We start from the raw sequence: 26,233 nt of genomic DNA on the forward strand, positions 1-26,233 counted from the left end.
TTGAAAATGCCCGATTTCAAGACATCGATGCAAAAAACTACTATAGGATGGTCAGTGGATGTCCATCTAGAATTGATATAAATCTATGTATATAATATGATTTAGTCAATGTTGACAATATATATTATAATATTATCCGTATAAATTTGTTTCTTTATTCTTTTTGAATACGAGACTTGGCTGAGCGGACTAATATTATTAAAACTCAAGATAATAACGTTGAAACGTGCGCCAAGGTTATATATGTATATATATAATAACAATTGGTTTCCAATTATTATCGTTAATTTTTGGTGGCAGGCTAATATAATGTATATTAAATTAGTACCTGCCTTAAAATCGGACGCACTATATCGTTTGCCGGTATAGTGAGTTCAAATAAAATAATAATATTTTTTAATAATATTATTATTAAATAAATACTTATTTTTCATATGCGCTCGGTTTTATATTATATATCATTCGAGAGTTATATGGAAAAATGTTAAATTTTAAATTTAACATCAAAATACAAATGATTTAATTCAATATTTATATTGATTAAACAAAAATTGCAAATGTGTGGATACATAAATAATTATGTATGTTGAAATAAAATGATATTTTAGAATAAAATATTGTACATATAATAAAATTATAGTAGCAAATATATATTAAATAAAAATTATGTTATAAAATTATACATACATACGTATATTTATATATATGATGTAATGAATAATTCTTATAACATCTAAAACTTGTTATATTAGTGGCGAAACAAGTATAAAACAAAACATAAAAGAAGGATTACGAATGCTATACAAGTTTTGGCCGTAATCAAATTCAAAAAATAGAATATTAAAATAATAGATCTATAATATTTATATTGCATTATTTCTATTCGAAAATATGAATGAAATATGTAAAGAAAAACATTATTCTGGTTGATCCTGCCAGTAGTTATATGCTTGTCTCAAAGATTAAGCCATGCATGTCTAAGTACACACGAATTAAAAGTGAAACCGCAAAAGGCTCATTATATCAGTTATGGTTCCTTAGATCGTTAACAGTTACTTGGATAACTGTGGTAATTCTAGAGCTAATACATGCAATTAAAACATGAACCTTTATGGGACATGTGCTTTTATTAGGCTAAAACCAAGCGATCGCAAGATCGTTATATTGGTTGAACTCTAGATAACATGCAGATCGTATGGTCATGTACCGACGACAGATCTTTCAAATGTCTGCCCTATCAACTTTTGATGGTAGTATCTAGGACTACCATGGTTGCAACGGGTAACGGGGAATCAGGGTTCGATTCCGGAGAGGGAGCCTGAGAAACGGCTACCACATCTAAGGAAGGCAGCAGGCGCGTAAATTACCCACTCCCAGCTCGGGGAGGTAGTGACGAAAAATAACAATACAGGACTCATATCCGAGGCCCTGTAATTGGAATGAGTACACTTTAAATCCTTTAACAAGGACCAATTGGAGGGCAAGTCTGGTGCCAGCAGCCGCGGTAATTCCAGCTCCAATAGCGTATATTAAAGTTGTTGCGGTTAAAACGTTCGTAGTTGAACTTGTGCTTCATACGGGTAGTACAACTTACATTTGTGGTTAGTACTATACCTTTATGTATGTAAGCGTATTACCGGTGGAGTTCTTATATGTGATTAAGTACTTGTATTTTTTCATATGTTCCTCCTATTTAAAAACCTGCATTAGTGCTCTTAAACGAGTGTTATTGTGGGCCGGTACAATTACTTTGAACAAATTAGAGTGCTTAAAGCAGGCTTCAAATGCCTGAATATTCTGTGCATGGGATAATGAAATAAGACCTCTGTTCTGCTTTCATTGGTTTTCAGATCAAGAGGTAATGATTAATAGAAGCAGTTTGGGGGCATTAGTATTACGACGCGAGAGGTGAAATTCTTGGACCGTCGTAAGACTAACTTAAGCGAAAGCATTTGCCAAAGATGTTTTCATTAATCAAGAACGAAAGTTAGAGGTTCGAAGGCGATCAGATACCGCCCTAGTTCTAACCATAAACGATGCCAGCTAGCAATTGGGTGTAGCTACTTTTATGGCTCTCTCAGTCGCTTCCCGGGAAACCAAAGCTTTTGGGCTCCGGGGGAAGTATGGTTGCAAAGCTGAAACTTAAAGGAATTGACGGAAGGGCACCACCAGGAGTGGAGCCTGCGGCTTAATTTGACTCAACACGGGAAAACTTACCAGGTCCGAACATAAGTGTGTAAGACAGATTGATAGCTCTTTCTCGAATCTATGGGTGGTGGTGCATGGCCGTTCTTAGTTCGTGGAGTGATTTGTCTGGTTAATTCCGATAACGAACGAGACTCAAATATATTAAATAGATATCTTCAGGATTATGGTGTTGAAGCTTATATAGCCTTCATTCATGGTGGGCAGTAAAATGTTTATTGTGTTTGAATGTGTTTATGTAAGTGGAGCCGTACCTGTTGGTTTGTCCCATTATAAGGACACTAGCTTCTTAAATGGACAAATTGCGTCTAGCAATAATGAGATTGAGCAATAACAGGTCTGTGATGCCCTTAGATGTCCTGGGCTGCACGCGCTACAATGAAAGTATCAACGTGTATTTCCTAGACCGAGAGGTCCGGGTAAACCGCTGAACCACTTTCATGCTTGGGATTGTGAACTGAAACTGTTCACATGAACTTGGAATTCCCAGTAAGTGTGAGTCATTAACTCGCATTGATTACGTCCCTGCCCTTTGTACACACCGCCCGTCGCTACTACCGATTGAATTATTTAGTGAGGTCTCCGGACGTGATCACTGTGACGCCTTGCGTGTTACGGTTGTTTCGCAAAAGTTGACCGAACTTGATTATTTAGAGGAAGTAAAAGTCGTAACAAGGTTTCCGTAGGTGAACCTGCGGAAGGATCATTATTGTATATAATATCTTTACCGTAAACAACAATAACTTGTTTTAATTATAAAATATATTTTTATAATATAACAAGATAAAATTGCCAAACAATTATATATTTATAAAAAAGAAGTTCAATGAAAATTTGGATTAAATTTTTTTATAAATAAAATCAAGCAAACAAGAATAATAATCAAGCAAATTAAATTGTATTATAATATATTCACAAATTTATGTTTATATATTATAATATGAAACTTGCGTGTATATGGACCATAATATACACGCGTTGCGAATATGTATTGTTCATCATAGTTATGGGCATACATTGGCTAATGCAACAACCTAAAATGTTGAATGTTGTACCTGGTTTACTTCAGGTTAATGTTTTATATAAAAAACGCAATATTATATCACATTAAAATTATATGAAATTGTAAATTATCCAAGTAATAAATGGTATAATATTGTTTATATAAAACTAAGACATTTCGCAGCATTTCGTTTTAGGTATAAAAAAAAGATTTATTGAAGGAATTGATATATGCCAGTAAAATGGTGTATTTTTAATTTCTTTCAATAAATTCATATTTGACAAATTGAAATAATAAATATAAAAACTCTAAGCGGTGGATCACTCGGCTCATGGGTCGATGAAGAACGCAGCAAACTGTGCGTCATCGTGTGAACTGCAGGACACATGAACATCGACATTTTGAACGCATATCGCAGTCCATGCTGTTATGGTACTTTAATTAATTTTTAGTGCTGCTTGGACTACATATGGTTGAGGGTTGTAAGACTATGCTAATTAAGTTGTTTAGAAATTTGGTAATCAAATTTCTAAGCATATGGTATATTATTGGATAAAAATTTTAATTAAATATAATTATTATTTTTATTCATAATATTAAAATATCTATGGAAAACATTATCTCACATTATAAATAATTTGATTGTGAAAAACGAAGAAAAATATTTTCATTTTCAATCATATAATACTGAGGAATGTCTAGCATAAAAAATGTTTGAAATATTTTTCATCTAGAATTGTCTCTTATTAATGATTTAGTAAAATTGAAATCTTTTGTAAATGTTATTGTTCTTCGTTAAATTCGTTTAAAACTCATAACTAAATTAAAACTAATTAACGAAAAAAATTTTTATACGAATTCATTAAATGTTTCTCCATTATATAAATGTAAAGAATATATTGAAAAAAAAATGTTATACTACAACCTCAACTCATATGGGACTACCCCCTGAATTTAAGCATATTAATTAGGGGAGGAAAAGAAACTAACTAGGATTTTCTTAGTAGCGGCGAGCGAAAAGAAATCAGTTCAGCACTAAGTCACTTTGTCTATATGGCAAATGTGAGATGCAGTGTATGGAGCGTCAATATTCTAGTATGAGAAATTAACGATTTAAGTCCTTCTTAAATGAGGCCATTTACCCATAGAGGGTGCCAGGCCCGTATAACGTTAATGATTACTAGATGATGTTTCCAAAGAGTCGTGTTGCTTGATAGTGCAGCACTAAGTGGGTGGTAAACTCCATCTAAAACTAAATATAACCATGAGACCGATAGTAAACAAGTACCGTGAGGAAAGTTGAAAAGAACTCTGAATAGAGAGTTAAATAGTACGTGAAACTGCTTAGAGGTTAAGCCCGATGAACCTGAATATCCATTATGGAAAATTCATCATTAAAATTGTAATATTTAAACAATATTATGATAATAGTGTGCATTTTTTCCATATAAGGACATTGTAATCTATTAGCATACAAAATTTATCATAAAATATGGCTTATAGTTTATTTAAATTAAAATGCTTGCGTTTTAACACAAAATAAATGTCATTAATTTGATAAAGTGCTGATAGATTTATATGATTACAGTGCGTTAATTTTTCGGAATTATATAATGGCATAATTATCAATGATTTTTGTGTTTATTATATGCACTTGTATGATTAACAATGCGAAAGATTCAGGATACCTTCGGGACCCGTCTTGAAACACGGACCAAGGAGTCTAACATATGTGCAAGTTATTGGGATATAAACCTAATAGCGTAATTAACTTGACTAATAATGGGATTAGTTTTTTAACTATTTATAGTTAATTAACACAATCCCGGGGCGTTCTATATAGTTATGTATAATGATATTTATATTATTTATGCCTCTAACTGGAACGTACCTTGAGCATATATGCTGTGACCCGAAAGATGGTGAACTATACTTGATCAGGTTGAAGTCAGGGGAAACCCTGATGGAAGACCGAAACAGTTCTGACGTGCAAATCGATTGTCAGAATTGAGTATAGGGGCGAAAGACCAATCGAACCATCTAGTAGCTGGTTCCTTCCGAAGTTTCCCTCAGGATAGCTGGTGCATTTTAATATTATATAAAATAATCTTATCTGGTAAAGCGAATGATTAGAGGCCTTAGGGTCGAAACGATCTTAACCTATTCTCAAACTTTAAATGGGTAAGAACCTTAACTTTCTTGATATGAAGTTTAAGGTTATGATATAATGTGCCCAGTGGGCCACTTTTGGTAAGCAGAACTGGCGCTGTGGGATGAACCAAACGTAATGTTACGGTGCCCAAATTAACAACTCATGCAGATACCATGAAAGGCGTTGGTTGCTTAAAACAGCAGGACGGTGATCATGGAAGTCGAAATCCGCTAAGGAGTGTGTAACAACTCACCTGCCGAAGCAACTAGCCCTTAAAATGGATGGCGCTTAAGTTGTATACCTATACATTACCGCTAAAGTAGATGATTTATATTACTTGTAATATAAATTTTGAAACTTTAGTGAGTAGGAAGGTACAATGGTATGCGTAGAAGTGTTTGGCGTAAGCCTGCATGGAGCTGCCATTGGTACAGATCTTGGTGGTAGTAGCAAATAATCGAATGAGACCTTGGAGGACTGAAGTGGAGAAGGGTTTCGTGTGAACAGTGGTTGATCACGAGTTAGTCGGTCCTAAGTTCAAGGCGAAAGCCGAAAATTTTCAAGTAAAAAACTAATGACTAAATAAATATATATACAAGCCAAAAAATAATATACTTGAATAATTTTGAACGAAAGGGAATACGGTTCCAATTCCGTAACCTGTTGAGTATCCGTTTGTTATTAAATATGGGCCTCGTGCTCATCCTGGCAACAGGAACGACCATAAAGAAGCCGTCGAGAGATATCGGAAGAGTTTTCTTTTCTGTTTTATAGCCGTACTACCATGGAAGTCTTTCGCAGAGAGATATGGTAGATGGGCTAGAAGAGCATGACATATACTGTTGTGTCGATATTTTCTCCTCGGACCTTGAAAATTTATGGTGGGGACACGCAAACTTCTCAACAGGCCGTACCAATATCCGCAGCTGGTCTCCAAGGTGAAGAGTCTCTAGTCGATAGAATAATGTAGGTAAGGGAAGTCGGCAAATTAGATCCGTAACTTCGGGATAAGGATTGGCTCTGAAGATTGAGATAGTCGGGCTTGATTGGGAAACAATAACATGGTTTATGTGCTCGTTCTGGGTAAATAGAGTGTCTATCATTTATGGTGGTTACTTGTTCCCCGGATAGTTTAGTTACGTAGCCAATTGTGGAACTTTCTTGCTAAAATTTTTAAGAATACTAATTGGCTCAAACCGATTAGTTCTTATTAATTATAACGATTATCAATTAACAATCAATTCAGAACTGGCACGGACTTGGGGAATCCGACTGTCTAATTAAAACAAAGCATTGTGATGGCCCTAGCGGGTGTTGACACAATGTGATTTCTGCCCAGTGCTCTGAATGTCAAAGTGAAGAAATTCAAGTAAGCGCGGGTCAACGGCGGGAGTAACTATGACTCTCTTAAGGTAGCCAAATGCCTCGTCATCTAATTAGTGACGCGCATGAATGGATTAACGACGGACGTGTGTTTTCGACGTGCTCCATTAATTTGTGAATAACTTTTGATTCCGTGCGAATTAATTGCTAATTTTTAGCTTAAAATTCGCGGATTCGCCTAGCGATTAAAATCGTGTAATTTTCCGGTCGGAAAAGTGCGGTTTTCCTCGCGAAAACATCGTGTTAAAGTTTGCAAACAACAGCACGTGTTGGAAATTTTCCGCTGCAGCTTGTGTGTGTGGGTGAGTAGAGCACAGCTTATTCTCCCCTACTCCCAATGGAGGGCGCGCTCTCTGAGAGCGAGCTGTCGGCGAGCAGTCGGGCCAGCAGTCGGCCCAGTAGTGCTGCGAGTACGGCGAGGCGTCGGCGCGGAAAGAGAGGGAAGGCGACGACGAGCGCGGTGCCGAAACCGACGCAGCCGAAGCTGTTGGCGCTTGACGTCAACGAGCCTCTGCCGGCGCCTGTAGGTGTGTTGGAGGAGAGCCCATTCTCCTCTCTCGAGGTGGCGTTGGCCTCAGCCTCTGCCGCTGCCGCTGGCGTCGCTGCCCTTTCCGCTGCTTCCCCCGCTGCCGCCTCCGCTGCTGCTCCCGCTGCTTCCCCTGCTGCTGCTCCCGCTGCTTCCCTTGCTGCTGCCCCCGCTGCTGCCCCTGCCGCTGCCCCCGCTGCTGCCCCCGCTGTCGCCAGGGATTCTGGTGGAGCCGCAGCTGCCCCCCTGTCCCCGTCTCCCCTCCCGTCGTCGCGTCCGTCCATGGTACGGTGGCCGAGCTGGCCAAGATCAAGGACGGATTCTTGGAAGAGGTTGTTGCGTCGAATTTATCGACCAAGCAGGCCTGCGCCATGATGCGGTGCCTAAATAGGTACGAGGGCCTGGTGCTTGCTCTCGGCGCGGAATGCAGCCTTGGAGGCTCTCCGCGACCAGCAGCGAATGCCGCCGCCGCCGCCCCCGAAGTCCGTCATGGCGCAGGCTGTGGTCCCCATGCCACCTGCTGGGTATGCAGCCGCATATCCCAGCCTGCCAGCGCCTCAAGCTGCTCCGGTGCCTGCCCCGCGGAAGCCACGCGAGACGTGGTCCGCTGTTGTGGTGAGCAAGGACCCGACAGTGAGCGGAAAAGAGGTTGCAGAAAAGGTGCGCAGGGAGATCGCCCCTTCGCTTGGCGTACGTCTGCATGAGGTGAGAGGGCTTGCGCGTGGCGGTGCCATCATACGCACCCCCTCATCAGGCGAAATTCGGAAGGTTGTTGCAAACAAGAGGTTTGCAGAAGTCGGTCTGGAGGTGAAGCAGAGCCCGGTGCAGCGACCCAAGGTGGTCGTTAGCAACGTCGACACTGCGACGAAGCCAGCCGACTTTATGAAGGACCTGTACAGGAACAACTTCGCGGATGTGATGGATGTGGCCTCCTTTGAAAAGGCGGTACACCTCGAGAAGCCATGGTCTGCGGCTGACGGCGCCACAGTCAATGTGACGCTCGATGTCAACGCCGTGGCCCTTGAGGTGCTGGATGGTGCAAAGGCGTACATCGGCTGGTTCGCCTACAACTGCCGAGCCTTGGTGCGCACGTACGCCTGCCACAGGTGCGTCGGATTCGACCACAAGGTCGCCCAGTGCCGATATAAGGAGAATGTGTGCCGCCAGTGCGGACAGAACGGCCACAGTGCGCGGAGTTGCACGAACCCGGTGGACTGCCGGAACTGCCGCTTCAAGGGGTATGCCTCGGGACACAATATGTTGTCCCCAAGCTGCCCAGTGTATGCGGCTGTGCTGGCGAGGGTGAATGCTAGACACTAATGTTTAGCATCATCCAGGCAAACTGTGGCCGAGGCCGAGCTGCGACGGTCGAGCTCGGAGTCCGATTGAGGGAATCAGGATTTCTGTTCGCACTTTTGCAGGAGCCATATCCAGACGTCGGGAGGATGGATGTGCTGCCTGAAGGAATGAGGATCTTCGCCGATCGGCGAGGGAAGGCAGCCATCCTAGTGGATCACCAGGATGTCATCTGTATGCCAGTGGAGCCCCTCACCACCGACCACGGCGTATGCGTGAGCGTTAAAGGGAGTTTTGGCTCAATCTTCCTTTGCTCCGTATATTGCCAATTCGACGCCGACCTAGACCCGTATCTCAGATACATGGATGCGGTCCTGCTGCAGGCCAGCAGAACGCCGTGCATCATGGGACTTGATGCGAATGCAGTATCCCCCATGTGGTTTAGCAAACTCTCTCGGCAGACCGAGGGGCAAGCTAACCGCACCTGGGGTGAACTGCTGTCTGAGTGGATGCTGGAGAAAGGAGTCGTCGCTCTTAACCAGCACAGTGAGGTGTTCACGTTCGATAGCGGCAGAGCCCGCAGTGATATCGACGTGACGATCGCCAACGAAGCAGCATCTATGTGGGCCACATATGAGTGGAGAGTGGGCGAGTGGGAGTTAAGTGATCACAACAGGATTACTGTTGTTGCCACACCAACTACAACGCGCGCAGTTGAGAGCATAGCTCCTGTGCCGTCCTGGAACTTCTCCACTGCTCGCTGGCGATTGTTCGAAGAGGAATTGGTGAGCCGGGCAGCCGGACTTTCGGAAGACTTCTCTGAATCGCCGTTGGACCAGCAAGTTTCTGCCCTGCGGCAAGTGGTGCACGAGGCGTGCGACCTTGCGCTGGGTAGGAAGACGCCGAGATCGCCTAGGAGGAGAGCACGTTGGTGGACCGCCGACCTCAGCTCTGCGCGCCGCGAAGTCAGAAGACTTCGGCGCAGGCTCCAGGACGCCCGCCGACGGGGCGACGTCGAAAGGACTGAGCTGCTTGTGGTCGAACTGAGGATCGCCTCAGCCGGCTACAAAAAGCTCATTCTGAAGGCGAAGGAGGACAGCTGGAGAAACTTCGTGGGAGAGAACGCAGACGATCCATGGGGGCGCGTCTACAAGATTTGCCGCGGTCGTAACAAACGCTCGGAGATTGGGTGTCTTCGCGTAAACGGCGAGCTGGTCACCGATTGGGGTGACTGTGCGCGAGTGCTCCTCCGTAACTTTTTCCCAGTTGCGGAGTCAGATGCACCGATTGCCTACGCGGAGACAGTCCCACCGGCGCTCGATGAATTCGAGGTTGACGCTTGTGTCGCCAGGTTGAAGAGCAGACGCTCGCCTGGCATGGACGGCATCAACGGCACGATCTGCAAGGCGGTCTGGCGCGCCATACCTCAATACCTCACGAGGCTATTTTCCCGGTGTATCCGGTCGGGGTACTTTCCCAGCGAGTGGAAGTGTCCACGCGTAGTGGGCGCTACTCAAGGGACCCGACAAGGACAAGTGCGAGCCATCCTCGTACAGGGGAATCTGTTTGCTGCCCGTTTTCGGCAAGGTGCTTGAGGGAATCATGGTGAATCGCGTTAGAGAAGTTCTTCCGGAAGGCTGCAGATGGCAGTTTGGATTTCGCCGAGGACGATGTGTGGAGGAAGCTTGGAGACACGTAAAGAGCAGTGTCGCCGCCAGCACGGCGCGATACGTGCTTGGACTTTTCGTGGACTTCAAAGGAGCTTTTGACAACGTCGAATGGTGCGCTGCACTGCGCCGATTGGCCGAGTTGGGATGCCGGGAAATGAGCTTGTGGCGAAGCTTCTTTTCCGGCCGAAGAGCAGTGATCCGAAGCAGTGTTGGTACCGTGGACGTACCAGTCACTAGAGGTTGCCCGCAGGGGTCAATCAGTGGCCCATTTATTTGGGATCTACTGATGGATGTACTGCTACAGCGCCTTGAGCCGTACTGTGCACTCAGCGCGTACGCGGATGACCTGGTTCTTCTCATCGAGGGAAACTCCCGACTCGCGCTTGAATTAAAAGGAGCGCAACTAATGTCCATTGTTGAAACGTGGGGAGCAGAAATTGGTGTAACCGTTTCCACCAGCAAGACGGTGGTTATGCTGCTGAAGGGCAACATGGCGCGTACGCCATTGGTAAGATTTGCGGGAGCAAGCTTGCCGTATGTCCGCAGCTGCCGGTACCTTGGCATCAAAGTCAGTGAGCGCATGAGCTTCATGGTGCACATCACCTCGCTCAGAATGCGGATCACGGGAGTTGTTGGAGCATTGGCGCGTGTGCTTCGAGCCGACTGGGGCCTCAGTCCTCGAGCCAAGCGGACCATATATGCCGGACTCTTAGCACCCTGTGTGCTCTTTGGTGCCTCGGTATGGTATGTCAGTACGACGAGGCAAATAGTGGCCAGGAGGCGACTTATTGCCTGCCAAAGGCTGATCCTACTTGGAAGCCTTCCGGTATGCCGAACAGTGTCTTCCCTGGCACTGCAGGTTCTTGCTGGAGCTCCCCCGCTTGACTTGGCTGCAATGAAAATTGCCGTTAAGTTCAAGCTGAAGCGTGGATACCCGTTGGAGGAATACGACTGGCTCTACGGCGAAGACCTTTCAGGTCTAAGCTGGAAGCAGAGAATGGAGCGGATTGACGAGTGTCTATTGCGTGATTGGCAGGACAGATGGGATGATGTGGACTCCCCAGGACGGGTGACCCACAACTTCATCCCAAATGTCGGCCTCGTCCATGGAAATCTCAATTTTGGGTTTTCGATGCGCATGGGATTCCTGCTTACAGGGCACGGGTCGTTGAACGCATTTCTGCATAGCAGAGCTCTCAGCGATACCGCCGCATGCTCATGTGGCGATCCTAATGAGGATTGGGAGCACATCCTTTGTGCTTGCCCCCTTTATGCAGATTTGCGCGACCTCAATGGACTTGGTGTGCAGCGCGTTGGCGAAACCTGGACGTTTGGAAGGATTCTGGAGGACGAGGACAGGACTCGAAGGCTGAAGGAGTTTGCTGAGGAGGTTTTCACCAGGAGAGGGAGGAACTCCTAGTTCCTTTTGTTTACGCCGTGTGGTGAGCGGAGAAGAATACTGCCACAGCCCACCATTGCTTGTCGTAGAAGGCGACTAATATGGCTTGGGCACTCTATCCGGGCTTGTCGGAGCCAAAAGGGAGGGTCCACCGAACCCTGCATTTCGGTACCACGGGTTGAGCAGTGCCTTCCAAGGCTGCTCATTGAGGTCGGCCCCCTTGTGGGAGTATCGTGGTGGCTGTGGTTGATACCTATATCGCGGGTAGAACTTTCAAGTTCGACGAAGAGTTGCGTATATACGACTCGGGTGCTGTGACCCTAAGATCAGAAGAGATTTTAGATAGATCTCGCTCCTCAGCAAGGGGGAGTGTTTGCCCGACAAGCACACACTCGAATTGCTACCGGGATAGTTGCTACGTACATAGCTGTAGCTTCTATTTTGGGGCGTTGGTCTGGCGCTTAATCTAGACACATGCACTATATACATGGGTATATAAGAGTGTCGTGGTTGTACTCCCTTCAATGTGGAACACGCCACGTTAAATAAAACTCGGAGGGATCCGATCCACACCTGTCCCTATCTACTATCTAGCGAAACCACAGCCAAGGGAACGGGCTTGGAATAATTAGCGGGGAAAGAAGACCCTTTTGAGCTTGACTCTAATCTGGCAGTGTAAGGAGACATAAGAGGTGTAGAATAAGTGGGAGATATTAGGCTTCGGTTTGATATCGCCAATGAAATACCACTACTCTTATTGTTTCCTTACTTACTTGATTAAATGGAACGTGTATCATTTCCTAGCCATTATACGGATATATTTATTATATCTTATGGTATTGGGTTTTGATGCAAGCTTCTTGATCAAAGTATCACGAGTTTGTTATATAATCGCAAACAAATTCTTTAATAAAACGATGCATTTATGTATTTTTGATTTGAAAATTTGGTATAACTCCAATTACTCAGGTATGATCCAATTCAAGGACATTGCCAGGTAGGGAGTTTGACTGGGGCGGTACATCTCTCAAATAATAACGGAGGTGTCCCAAGGCCAGCTCAGTGCGGACAGAAACCACACATAGAGCAAAAGGGCAAATGCTGACTTGATCTCGGTGTTCAGTACACACAGGGACAGCAAAAGCTCGGCCTATCGATCCTTTTGGTTTAAAGAGTTTTTAACAAGAGGTGTCAGAAAAGTTACCATAGGGATAACTGGCTTGTGGCGGCCAAGCGTTCATAGCGACGTCGCTTTTTGATCCTTTGATGTCGGCTCTTCCTATCATTGTGAAGCAAAATTCACCAAGCGTTGGATTGTTCACCCATGCAAGGGAACGTGAGCTGGGTTTAGACCGTCGTGAGACAGGTTAGTTTTACCCTACTAATGACAAAACGTTGTTGCGACAGCATTCCTGCGTAGTACGAGAGGAACCGCAGGTACGGACCAATGGCACAATACTTGTTCGAGCGAACAGTGGTATGACGCTACGTCCGTTGGATTATGCCTGAACGCCTCTAAGGTCGTATCCGTGCTGGACTGCAATGATAAATAAGGGGCAATTTGCATTGTATGGCTTCTAAACCATTTAAAGTTTATAATTCATTTTATAAACGACAATGGATGTGATGCCAATGTAATTTGTAACATAGTAAATTGGGAGGATCTTCGATCACCTGATGCCGCGCTAGTTACATATAAAAACATTATTTAATACAATGACAAAGCCTAGAATCAATTGTAAACGACTTTGTAACAGGCAAGGTGTTGTAAGTGGTTGAGCAGCTGCCATACTGCGATCCACTGAAGCTTATCCTTTGCTTGATGATTCGATATTTAATAAAATAACGAAATGGAAAGAATATTATAATTATTAAATTTATTTTGATAATTATAATTTTGGATTTTTGGGGAATCCAAAGAAAAAGGTAGCCAAAAAAAGTACTCGTCATATTATTAGTGACGCATATAAGATCATGTCAAAGTAAAAGAAACAAAGTAATGTTTGAGATTAACTATGAATCCACTTTTACGGTAGCCAAATGTTCCGTCATATTATTAGTGACGCATATAAGATCATGTCAAAGTAAAAGAAACAAAGTAATGTTTGAGATTAACTATGAATCCACTTTTACGGTAGCCAAATGTTCCGTCATATTATTAGTGACGCATATAAGATCATGTCAAAGTAAAAGAAACAAAGTAATGTTTGAGATTAACTATGAATCCACTTTTACGGTAGCCAAATGTTCCGTCATATTATTAGTGACGCATATAAGATCATGTCAAAGTAAAAGAAACAAAGTAATGTTTGAGATTAACTATGAATCCACTTTTACGGTAGCCAAATGTTCCGTCATATTAGTGACGCATATAAGATCATGTCAAAGTAAAAGAAACAAAGTAATGTTTGAGATTAACTATGAATCCACTTTTACGGTAGCCAAATGTTCCGTCATATTATTAGTGACGCATATAAGATCATGTCAAAGTAAAAGAAACAAAGTAATGTTTGAGATTAACTATGAATCCACTTTTACGGTAGCCAAATGTTCCGTCATATTATTAGTGACGCATATAAGATCATGTCAAAGTAAAAGAAACAAAGTAATGTTTGAGATTAACTATGAATCCACTTTTACGGTAGCCAAATGTTCCGTCATATTATTAGTGACGCATATAAGATCATGATATCCGATATATATATATATATATATATATATATGATATCAATAATATAAATAAATTTACCATATACATATGAAAATCAGTATGAATATCAATTATATGAAGAAATATATATCATATGTATATAAAAAAGTATGAAATATACCTATAAACCTACCTATAAGCGGTTGCCGACTCAAGTATTGTTTAAAACATATGATATGCATATGATTTTGTCAATAATATTAATAAATTAATCATATACATATGAAAATCAGCATAAATATCAATTATATTAAGAAATATATCATATGTATATAAAAAAGTATGAAATATACCTATAAACTCTTAAGTAAATTAAGAGAAAGCCACAGTGTGGGCTCATCTAGTACTGAAAACACCCGATATCTAGATAGGGTGTTCAAAAACTATTATAGGTAGGCAGTGGTTGCCGACCCAAGTATTGTTCAAAACATATGATATGCATATGATTTTGTCAATAATATTAATAAATTAACCATATACATATGAAAATCAGCATAAATATCAATTATATTAAGAAATATAACATATGTATATAAAAAAGTATGAAATATACCTATAAACTCTTAAGTAAATTGAGAGAAAGCCACAGTGTGGGCTCATCTAGTACTGAAAACACCCGATATCTAGATAGGGTGTTCAAAAACTATTATAGGTAGGCAGTGGTTGCCGACCCAAGTATTGTTCAAAACATATGATATGCATATGATTTTGTCAATAATATTAATAAATTAACCATATACATATGAAAATCAGCATAAATATCAATTATATTAAGAAATATATCATATGTATATAAAAAAGTATGAAATATACCTATAAACTCTTAAGTAAATTAAGAGAAAGCCACAGTGTGGGCTCATCTAGTACAGAAAACACCCGATATCTAGATAGGGTGTTCAAAAACTATTATAGGTAGGCAGTGGTTGCCGACCCAAGTATTGTTCAAAACATATGATATGCATATGATTTTGTCAATAATATAAATAAATTTACCATATACATATGAAAATCAGCATAAATATCAATTATATTAAGAAATATATCATATGTATATAAAAAAGTATGAAATATACCTATAAACTCTTAAGTAAATTAAGAGAAAGCCACAGTGTGGGCTCATCTAGTACAGAAAACACCCGATATCTAGATAGGGTGTTCAAAAACTATACTACTATCTAGCGAAACCACAGCCAAGGGAACGGGCTTGGAATAATTAGCGGGGAAAGAAGACCCTTTTGAGCTTGACTCTAATCTGGCAGTGTAAGGAGACATAAGAGGTGTAGAATAAGTGGGAGATATTAGGCTTCGGTTTGATATCGCCAATGAAATACCACTACTCTTATTGTTTCCTTACTTACTTGATTAAATGGAACGTGTATCATTTCCTAGCCATTATACGGATATATTTATTATATCTTATGGTATTGGGTTTTGATGCAAGCTTCTTGATCAAAGTATCACGAGTTTGTTATATAATCGCAAACAAATTCTTTAATAAAACGATGCATTTATGTATTTTTGATTTGAAAATTTGGTATAACTCCAATTACTCAGGTATGATCCAATTCAAGGACATTGCCAGGTAGGGAGTTTGACTGGGGCGGTACATCTCTCAAATAATAACGGAGGTGTCCCAAGGCCAGCTCAGTGCGGACAGAAACCACACATAGAGCAAAAGGGCAAATGCTGACTTGATCTCGGTGTTCAGTACACACAGGGACAGCAAAAAGCTCGGCCTATCGATCCTTTTGGTTTAAAGAGTTTTTAACAAGAGGTGTCAGAAAAGTTACCATAGGGATAACTGGCTTGTGGCGGCCAAGCGTTCATAGCGACGTCGCTTTTTGATCCTTTGATGTCGGCTCTTCCTATCATTGTGAAGCAAAATTCACCAAGCGTTGGATTGTTCACCCATGCAAGGGAACGTGAGCTGGGTTTAGACCGTCGTGAGACAGGTTAGTTTTACCCTACTAATGACAAAACGTTGTTGCGACAGCATTCCTGCGTAGTACGAGAGGAACCGCAGGTACGGACCAATGGCACAATACTTGTTCGAGCGAACAGTGGTATGACGCTACGTCCGTTGGATTATGCCTGAACGCCTCTAAGGTCGTATCCGTGCTGGACTGCAATGATAAATAAGGGGCAATTTGCATTGTATGGCTTCTAAACCATTTAAAGTTTATAATTCATTTTATAAACGACAATGGATGTGATGCCAATGTAATTTGTAACATAGTAAATTGGGAGGATCTTCGATCACCTGATGCCGCGCTAGTTACATATAAAAACATTATTTAATACAATGACAAAGCCTAGAATCAATTGTAAACGACTTTTGTAACAGGCAAGGTGTTGTAAGTGGTTGAGCAGCTGCCATACTGCGATCCACTGAAGCTTATCCTTTGCTTGATGATTCGATATTTAATAAAATAACGAAATGGAAAGAATATTATAATTATTAAATTTATTTTGATAATTATAATTTTGGATTTTTGGGGAATCCAAAGAAAAAGGTAGCCAAAAAAAGTACTCGTCATATTATTAGTGACGCATATAAGATCATGTCAAAGTAAAAGAAACAAAGTAATGTTTGAGATTAACTATGAATCCACTTTTACGGTAGCCAAATGTTCCGTCATATTATTAGTGACGCATATAAGATCATGTCAAAGTAAAAGAAACAAAGTAATGTTTGAGATTAACTATGAATCCACTTTTACGGTAGCCAAATGTTCCGTCATATTATTAGTGACGCATATAAGATCATGTCAAAGTAAAAGAAACAAAGTAATGTTTGAGATTAACTATGAATCCACTTTTACGGTAGCCAAATGTCCCGTCATATTATTAGTGACGCATATAAGATCATGTCAAAGTAAAAGAAACAAAGTAATGTTTGAGATTAACTATGAATCCACTTTTACGGTAGCCAAATGTTCCGTCATATTATTAGTGACGCATATAAGATCATGTCAAAGTAAAAGAAACAAAGTAATGTTTGAGATTAACTATGAATCCACTTTTACGGTAGCCAAATGTTCCGTCATATTATTAGTGACGCATATAAGATCATGTCAAAGTAAAAGAAACAAAGTAATGTTTGAGATTAACTATGAATCCACTTTTACGGTAGCCAAATGTTCCGTCATATTAGTGACGCATATAAGATCATGTCAAAGTAAAAGAAACAAAGTAATGTTTGAGATTAACTATGAATCCACTTTTACGGTAGCCAAATGTTCCGTCATATTATTAGTGACGCATATAAGATCATGTCAAAGTAAAAGAAACAAAGTAATGTTTGAGATTAACTATGAATCCACTTTTACGGTAGCCAAATGTTCCGTCATATTATTAGTGACGCATATAAGATCATGTCAAAGTAAAAGAAACAAAGTAATGTTTGAGATTAACTATGAATCCACTTTTACGGTAGCCAAATGTTCCGTCATATTATTAGTGACGCATATAAGATCATGATATCCGATATATATATATATATATATATATATATGATATCAATAATATAAATAAATTTACCATATACATATGAAAATCAGTATGAATATCAATTATATGAAGAAATATATATCATATGTATATAAAAAAGTATGAAATATACCTATAAACCTACCTATAAGCGGTTGCCGACTCAAGTATTGTTTAAAACATATGATATGCATATGATTTTGTCAATAATATTAATAAATTAATCATATACATATGAAAATCAGCATAAATATCAATTATATTAAGAAATATATCATATGTATATAAAAAAGTATGAAATATACCTATAAACTCTTAAGTAAATTAAGAGAAAGCCACAGTGTGGGCTCATCTAGTACTGAAAACACCCGATATCTAGATAGGGTGTTCAAAAACTATTATAGGTAGGCAGTGGTTGCCGACCCAAGTATTGTTCAAAACATATGATATGCATATGATTTTGTCAATAATATTAATAAATTAACCATATACATATGAAAATCAGCATAAATATCAATTATATTAAGAAATATAACATATGTATATAAAAAAGTATGAAATATACCTATAAACTCTTAAGTAAATTGAGAGAAAGCCACAGTGTGGGCTCATCTAGTACTGAAAACACCCGATATCTAGATAGGGTGTTCAAAAACTATTATAGGTAGGCAGTGGTTGCCGACCCAAGTATTGTTCAAAACATATGATATGCATATGATTTTGTCAATAATATTAATAAATTAACCATATACATATGAAAATCAGCATAAATATCAATTATATTAAGAAATATAACATATGTATATAAAAAAGTATGAAATATACCTATAAACTCTTAAGTAAATTGAGAAAAAGCCACAGTGTGGGCTCATCTAGTACAGAAAACACCCGATATCTAGATAGGGTGTTCAAAAACTATTATAGGTAGGCAGTGGTTGCCGACCCAAGTATTGTTCAAAACATATGATATGCATATGATTTTGTCAATAATATAAATAAATTTACCATATACATATGAAAATCAGCATAAATATCAATTATATTAAGAAATATATCATATGTATATAAAAAAGTATGAAATATACCTATAAACTCTTAAGTAAATTAAGAGAAAGCCACAGTGTGGGCTCATCTAGTACAGAAAACACCCGATATCTAGATAGGGTGTTCAAAAACTATACTACTATCTAGCGAAACCACAGCCAAGGGAACGGGCTTGGAATAATTAGCGGGGAAAGAAGACCCTTTTGAGCTTGACTCTAATCTGGCAGTGTAAGGAGACATAAGAGGTGTAGAATAAGTGGGAGATATTAGGCTTCGGTTTGATATCGCCAATGAAATACCACTACTCTTATTGTTTCCTTACTTACTTGATTAAATGGAACGTGTATCATTTCCTAGCCATTATACGGATATATTTATTATATCTTATGGTATTGGGTTTTGATGCAAGCTTCTTGATCAAAGTATCACGAGTTTGTTATATAATCGCAAACAAATTCTTTAATAAAACGATGCATTTATGTATTTTTGATTTGAAAATTTGGTATAACTCCAATTACTCAGGTATGATCCAATTCAAGGACATTGCCAGGTAGGGAGTTTGACTGGGGCGGTACATCTCTCAAATAATAACGGAGGTGTCCCAAGGCCAGCTCAGTGCGGACAGAAACCACACATAGAGCAAAAGGGCAAATGCTGACTTGATCTCGGTGTTCAGTACACACAGGGACAGCAAAAGCTCGGCCTATCGATCCTTTTGGTTTAAAGAGTTTTTAACAAGAGGTGTCAGAAAAGTTACCATAGGGATAACTGGCTTGTGGCGGCCAAGCGTTCATAGCGACGTCGCTTTTTGATCCTTTGATGTCGGCTCTTCCTATCATTGTGAAGCAAAATTCACCAAGCGTTGGATTGTTCACCCATGCAAGGGAACGTGAGCTGGGTTTAGACCGTCGTGAGACAGGTTAGTTTTACCCTACTAATGACAAAACGTTGTTGCGACAGCATTCCTGCGTAGTACGAGAGGAACCGCAGGTACGGACCAATGGCACAATACTTGTTCGAGCGAACAGTGGTATGACGCTACGTCCGTTGGATTATGCCTGAACGCCTCTAAGGTCGTATCCGTGCTGGACTGCAATGATAAATAAGGGGCAATTTGCATTGTATGGCTTCTAAACCATTTAAAGTTTATAATTCATTTTATAAACGACAATGGATGTGATGCCAATGTAATTTGTAACATAGTAAATTGGGAGGATCTTCGATCACCTGATGCCGCGCTAGTTACATATAAAAACATTATTTAATACAATGACAAAGCCTAGAATCAATTGTAAACGACTTTTGTAACAGGCAAGGTGTTGTAAGTGGTTGAGCAGCTGCCATACTGCGATCCACTGAAGCTTATCCTTTGCTTGATGATTCGATATTTAATAAAATAACGAAATGGAAAGAATATTATAATTATTAAATTTATTTTGATAATTATAATTTTGGATTTTTGGGGAATCCAAAGAAAAAGGTAGCCAAAAAAAAAGTACTCGTCATATTATTAGTGACGCATATAAGATCATGTCAAAGTAAAAGAAACAAAGTAATGTTTGAGATTAACTATGAATCCACTTTTACGGTAGCCAAATGTTCCGTCATATTATTAGTGACGCATATAAGATCATGTCAAAGTAAAAGAAACAAAGTAATGTTTGAGATTAACTATGAATCCACTTTTACGGTAGCCAAATGTTCCGTCATATTATTAGTGACGCATATAAGATCATGTCAAAGTAAAAGAAACAAAGTAATGTTTGAGATTAACTATGAATCCACTTTTACGGTAGCCAAATGTCCCGTCATATTATTAGTGACGCATATAAGATCATGTCAAAGTAAAAGAAACAAAGTAATGTTTGAGATTAACTATGAATCCACTTTTACGGTAGCCAAATGTTCCGTCATATTATTAGTGACGCATATAAGATCATGTCAAAGTAAAAGAAACAAAGTAATGTTTGAGATTAACTATGAATCCACTTTTACGGTAGCCAAATGTTCCGTCATATTATTAGTGACGCATATAAGATCATGTCAAAGTAAAAGAAACAAAGTAATGTTTGAGATTAACTATGAATCCACTTTTTACGGTAGCCAAATGTTCCGTCATATTAGTGACGCATATAAGATCATGTCAAAGTAAAAGAAACAAAGTAATGTTTGAGATTAACTATGAATCCACTTTTACGGTAGCCAAATGTTCCGTCATATTATTAGTGACGCATATAAGATCATGTCAAAGTAAAAGAAACAAAGTAATGTTTGAGATTAACTATGAATCCACTTTTACGGTAGCCAAATGTTCCGTCATATTATTAGTGACGCATATAAGATCATGTCAAAGTAAAAGAAACAAAGTAATGTTTGAGATTAACTATGAATCCACTTTTACGGTAGCCAAATGTTCCGTCATATTATTAGTGACGCATATAAGATCATGATATCCGATATATATATATATATATATATATATATGATATCAATAATATAAATAAATTTACCATATACATATGAAAATCAGTATGAATATCAATTATATGAAGAAATATATATCATATGTATATAAAAAAGTATGAAATATACCTATAAACCTACCTATAAGCGGTTGCCGACTCAAGTATTGTTTAAAACATATGATATGCATATGATTTTGTCAATAATATTAATAAATTAATCATATACATATGAAAATCAGCATAAATATCAATTATATTAAGAAATATATCATATGTATATAAAAAAGTATGAAATATACCTATAAACTCTTAAGTAAATTAAGAGAAAGCCACAGTGTGGGCTCATCTAGTACTGAAAACACCCGATATCTAGATAGGGTGTTCAAAAACTATTATAGGTAGGCAGTGGTTGCCGACCCAAGTATTGTTCAAAACATATGATATGCATATGATTTTGTCAATAATATTAATAAATTAACCATATACATATGAAAATCAGCATAAATATCAATTATATTAAGAAATATAACATATGTATATAAAAAAGTATGAAATATACCTATAAACTCTTAAGTAAATTGAGAGAAAGCCACAGTGTGGGCTCATCTAGTACTGAAAACACCCGATATCTAGATAGGGTGTTCAAAAACTATTATAGGTAGGCAGTGGTTGCCGACCCAAGTATTGTTCAAAACATATGATATGCATATGATTTTGTCAATAATATTAATAAATTAACCATATACATATGAAAATCAGCATAAATATCAATTATATTAAGAAATATATCATATGTATATAAAAAAGTATGAAATATACCTATAAACTCTTAAGTAAATTAAGAGAAAGCCACAGTGTGGGCTCATCTAGTACAGAAAACACCCGATATCTAGATAGGGTGTTCAAAAACTATTATAGGTAGGCAGTGGTTGCCGACCCAAGTATTGTTCAAAACATATGATATGCATATGATTTTGTCAATAATATAAATAAATTTACCATATACATATGAAAATCAGCATAAATATCAATTATATTAAGAAATATATCATATGTATATAAAAAAGTATGAAATATACCTATAAACTCTTAAGTAAATTAAGAGAAAGCCACAGTGTGGGCTCATCTAGTACAGAAAACACCCGATATCTAGATAGGGTGTTCAAAAACTATACTACTATCTAGCGAAACCACAGCCAAGGGAACGGGCTTGGAATAATTAGCGGGGAAAGAAGACCCTTTTGAGCTTGACTCTAATCTGGCAGTGTAAGGAGACATAAGAGGTGTAGAATAAGTGGGAGATATTAGGCTTCGGTTTGATATCGCCAATGAAATACCACTACTCTTATTGTTTCCTTACTTACTTGATTAAATGGAACGTGTATCATTTCCTAGCCATTATACGGATATATTTATTATATCTTATGGTATTGGGTTTTGATGCAAGCTTCTTGATCAAAGTATCACGAGTTTGTTATATAATCGCAAACAAATTCTTTAATAAAACGATGCATTTATGTATTTTTGATTTGAAAATTTGGTATAACTCCAATTACTCAGGTATGATCCAATTCAAGGACATTGCCAGGTAGGGAGTTTGACTGGGGCGGTACATCTCTCAAATAATAACGGAGGTGTCCCAAGGCCAGCTCAGTGCGGACAGAAACCACACATAGAGCAAAAGGGCAAATGCTGACTTGATCTCGGTGTTCAGTACACACAGGGACAGCAAAAGCTCGGCCTATCGATCCTTTTGGTTTAAAGAGTTTTTAACAAGAGGTGTCAGAAAAGTTACCATAGGGATAACTGGCTTGTGGCGGCCAAGCGTTCATAGCGACGTCGCTTTTTGATCCTTTGATGTCGGCTCTTCCTATCATTGTGAAGCAAAATTCACCAAGCGTTGGATTGTTCACCCATGCAAGGGAACGTGAGCTGGGTTTAGACCGTCGTGAGACAGGTTAGTTTTACCCTACTAATGACAAAACGTTGTTGCGACAGCATTCCTGCGTAGTACGAGAGGAACCGCAGGTACGGACCAATGGCACAATACTTGTTCGAGCGAACAGTGGTATGACGCTACGTCCGTTGGATTATGCCTGAACGCCTCTAAGGTCGTATCCGTGCTGGACTGCAATGATAAATAAGGGGCAATTTGCATTGTATGGCTTCTAAACCATTTAAAGTTTATAATTCATTTTATAAACGACAATGGATGTGATGCCAATGTAATTTGTAACATAGTAAATTGGGAGGATCTTCGATCACCTGATGCCGCGCTAGTTACATATAAAAACATTATTTAATACAATGACAAAGCCTAGAATCAATTGTAAACGACTTTTGTAACAGGCAAGGTGTTGTAAGTGGTTGAGCAGCTGCCATACTGCGATCCACTGAAGCTTATCCTTTGCTTGATGATTCGATATTTAATAAAATAACGAAATGGAAAGAATATTATAATTATTAAATTTATTTTGATAATTATAATTTTGGATTTTGGGGAATCCAAAGAAAAAGGTAGCAAAAAAGTACTCGTCATATTATTAGTGACGCATATAAGATCATGTCAAAGTAAAAGAAACAAAGTAATGTTTGAGATTAACTATGAATCCACTTTTACGGTAGCCAAATGTTCCGTCATATTATTAGTGACGCATATAAGATCATGTCAAAGTAAAAGAAACAAAGTAATGTTTGAGATTAACTATGAATCCACTTTTACGGTAGCCAAATGTTCCGTCATATTATTAGTGACGCATATAAGATCATGTCAAAGTAAAAGAAACAAAGTAATGTTTGAGATTAACTATGAATCCACTTTTACGGTAGCCAAATGTCCCGTCATATTATTAGTGACGCATATAAGATCATGTCAAAGTAAAAGAAACAAAGTAATGTTTGAGATTAACTATGAATCCACTTTTACGGTAGCCAAATGTTCCGTCATATTATTAGTGACGCATATAAGATCATGTCAAAGTAAAAGAAACAAAGTAATGTTTGAGATTAACTATGAATCCACTTTTACGGTAGCCAAATGTTCCGTCATATTATTAGTGACGCATATAAGATCATGTCAAAGTAAAAGAAACAAAGTAATGTTTGAGATTAACTATGAATCCACTTTTACGGTAGCCAAATGTTCCGTCATATTAGTGACGCATATAAGATCATGTCAAAGTAAAAGAAACAAAGTAATGTTTGAGATTAACTATGAATCCACTTTTACGGTAGCCAAATGTTCCGTCATATTATTAGTGACGCATATAAGATCATGTCAAAGTAAAAGAAACAAAGTAATGTTTGAGATTAACTATGAATCCACTTTTACGGTAGCCAAATGTTCCGTCATATTATTAGTGACGCATATAAGATCATGTCAAAGTAAAAGAAACAAAGTAATGTTTGAGATTAACTATGAATCCACTTTTACGGTAGCCAAATGTTCCGTCATATTATTAGTGACGCATATAAGATCATGATATCCGATATATATATATATATATATATATATATGATATCAATATATATAAATAAATTTACCATATACATATGAAAATCAGTATGAATATCAATTATATGAAGAAATATATATCATATGTATATAAAAAAGTATGAAATATACCTATAAACCTACCTATAAGCGGTTGCCGACTCAAGTATTGTTTAAAACATATGATATGCATATGATTTTGTCAATAATATTAATAAATTAATCATATACATATGAAAATCAGCATAAATATCAATTATATTAAGAAATATATCATATGTATATAAAAAAGTATGAAATATACCTATAAACTCTTAAGTAAATTAAGAGAAAGCCACAGTGTGGGCTCATCTAGTACTGAAAACACCCGATATCTAGATAGGGTGTTCAAAAACTATTATAGGTAGGCAGTGGTTGCCGACCCAAGTATTGTTCAAAACATATGATATGCATATGATTTTGTCAATAATATTAATAAATTAACCATATACATATGAAAATCAGCATAAATATCAATTATATTAAGAAATATAACATATGTATATAAAAAAGTATGAAATATACCTATAAACTCTTAAGTAAATTGAGAGAAAGCCACAGTGTGGGCTCATCTAGTACTGAAAACACCCGATATCTAGATAGGGTGTTCAAAAACTATTATAGGTAGGCAGTGGTTGCCGACCCAAGTATTGTTCAAAACATATGATATGCATATGATTTTGTCAATAATATTAATAAATTAACCATATACATATGAAAATCAGCATAAATATCAATTATATTAAGAAATATATCATATGTATATAAAAAAGTATGAAATATACCTATAAACTCTTAAGTAAATTAAGAGAAAGCCACAGTGTGGGCTCATCTAGTACAGAAAACACCCGATATCTAGATAGGGTGTTCAAAAACTATTATAGGTAGGCAGTGGTTGCCGACCCAAGTATTGTTCAAAACATATGATATGCATATGATTTTGTCAATAATATAAATAAATTTACCATATACATATGAAAATCAGCATAAATATCAATTATATTAAGAAATATATCATATGTATATAAAAAAGTATGAAATATACCTATAAACTCTTAAGTAAATTAAGAGAAAGCCACAGTGTGGGCTCATCTAGTACAGAAAACACCCGATATCTAGATAGGGTGTTCAAAAACTATACTACTATCTAGCGAAACCACAGCCAAGGGAACGGGCTTGGAATAATTAGCGGGGAAAGAAGACCCTTTTGAGCTTGACTCTAATCTGGCAGTGTAAGGAGACATAAGAGGTGTAGAATAAGTGGGAGATATTAGGCTTCGGTTTGATATCGCCAATGAAATACCACTACTCTTATTGTTTCCTTACTTACTTGATTAAATGGAACGTGTATCATTTCCT

The 26,233-nt window shown here is 38.4% G+C and overlaps 2 non-coding genes and 1 pseudogene across 2 annotated transcripts; all 3 read left to right on the forward strand.

Annotated features, from left to right (window-relative positions):
* Positions 1-919: 919 nt before the first annotated feature.
* LOC122320618 lies at positions 920-2,914 on the forward strand. The gene has a single exon (XR_006245735.1). It is a non-coding gene; the product is annotated as a small subunit ribosomal RNA (ribosomal RNA).
* Positions 2,915-3,512: 598 nt separating this feature from the next.
* On the forward strand, positions 3,513-3,691 carry LOC122320617. The gene has a single exon (XR_006245734.1). It is a non-coding gene; the product is annotated as a 5.8S ribosomal RNA (ribosomal RNA).
* A 438-nt stretch (positions 3,692-4,129) lies between these two features.
* LOC122320626 lies at positions 4,130-13,465 on the forward strand (annotated as a pseudogene).
* Positions 13,466-26,233: the final 12,768 nt, after the last annotated feature.

Source organism: Drosophila ficusphila, unplaced genomic scaffold (assembly GCF_018152265.1).
Source record: "Drosophila ficusphila isolate 14025-0441.05 unplaced genomic scaffold, ASM1815226v1 contig_657, whole genome shotgun sequence".
Taxonomy (NCBI): Eukaryota; Metazoa; Arthropoda; class Insecta; order Diptera; family Drosophilidae; genus Drosophila; species Drosophila ficusphila.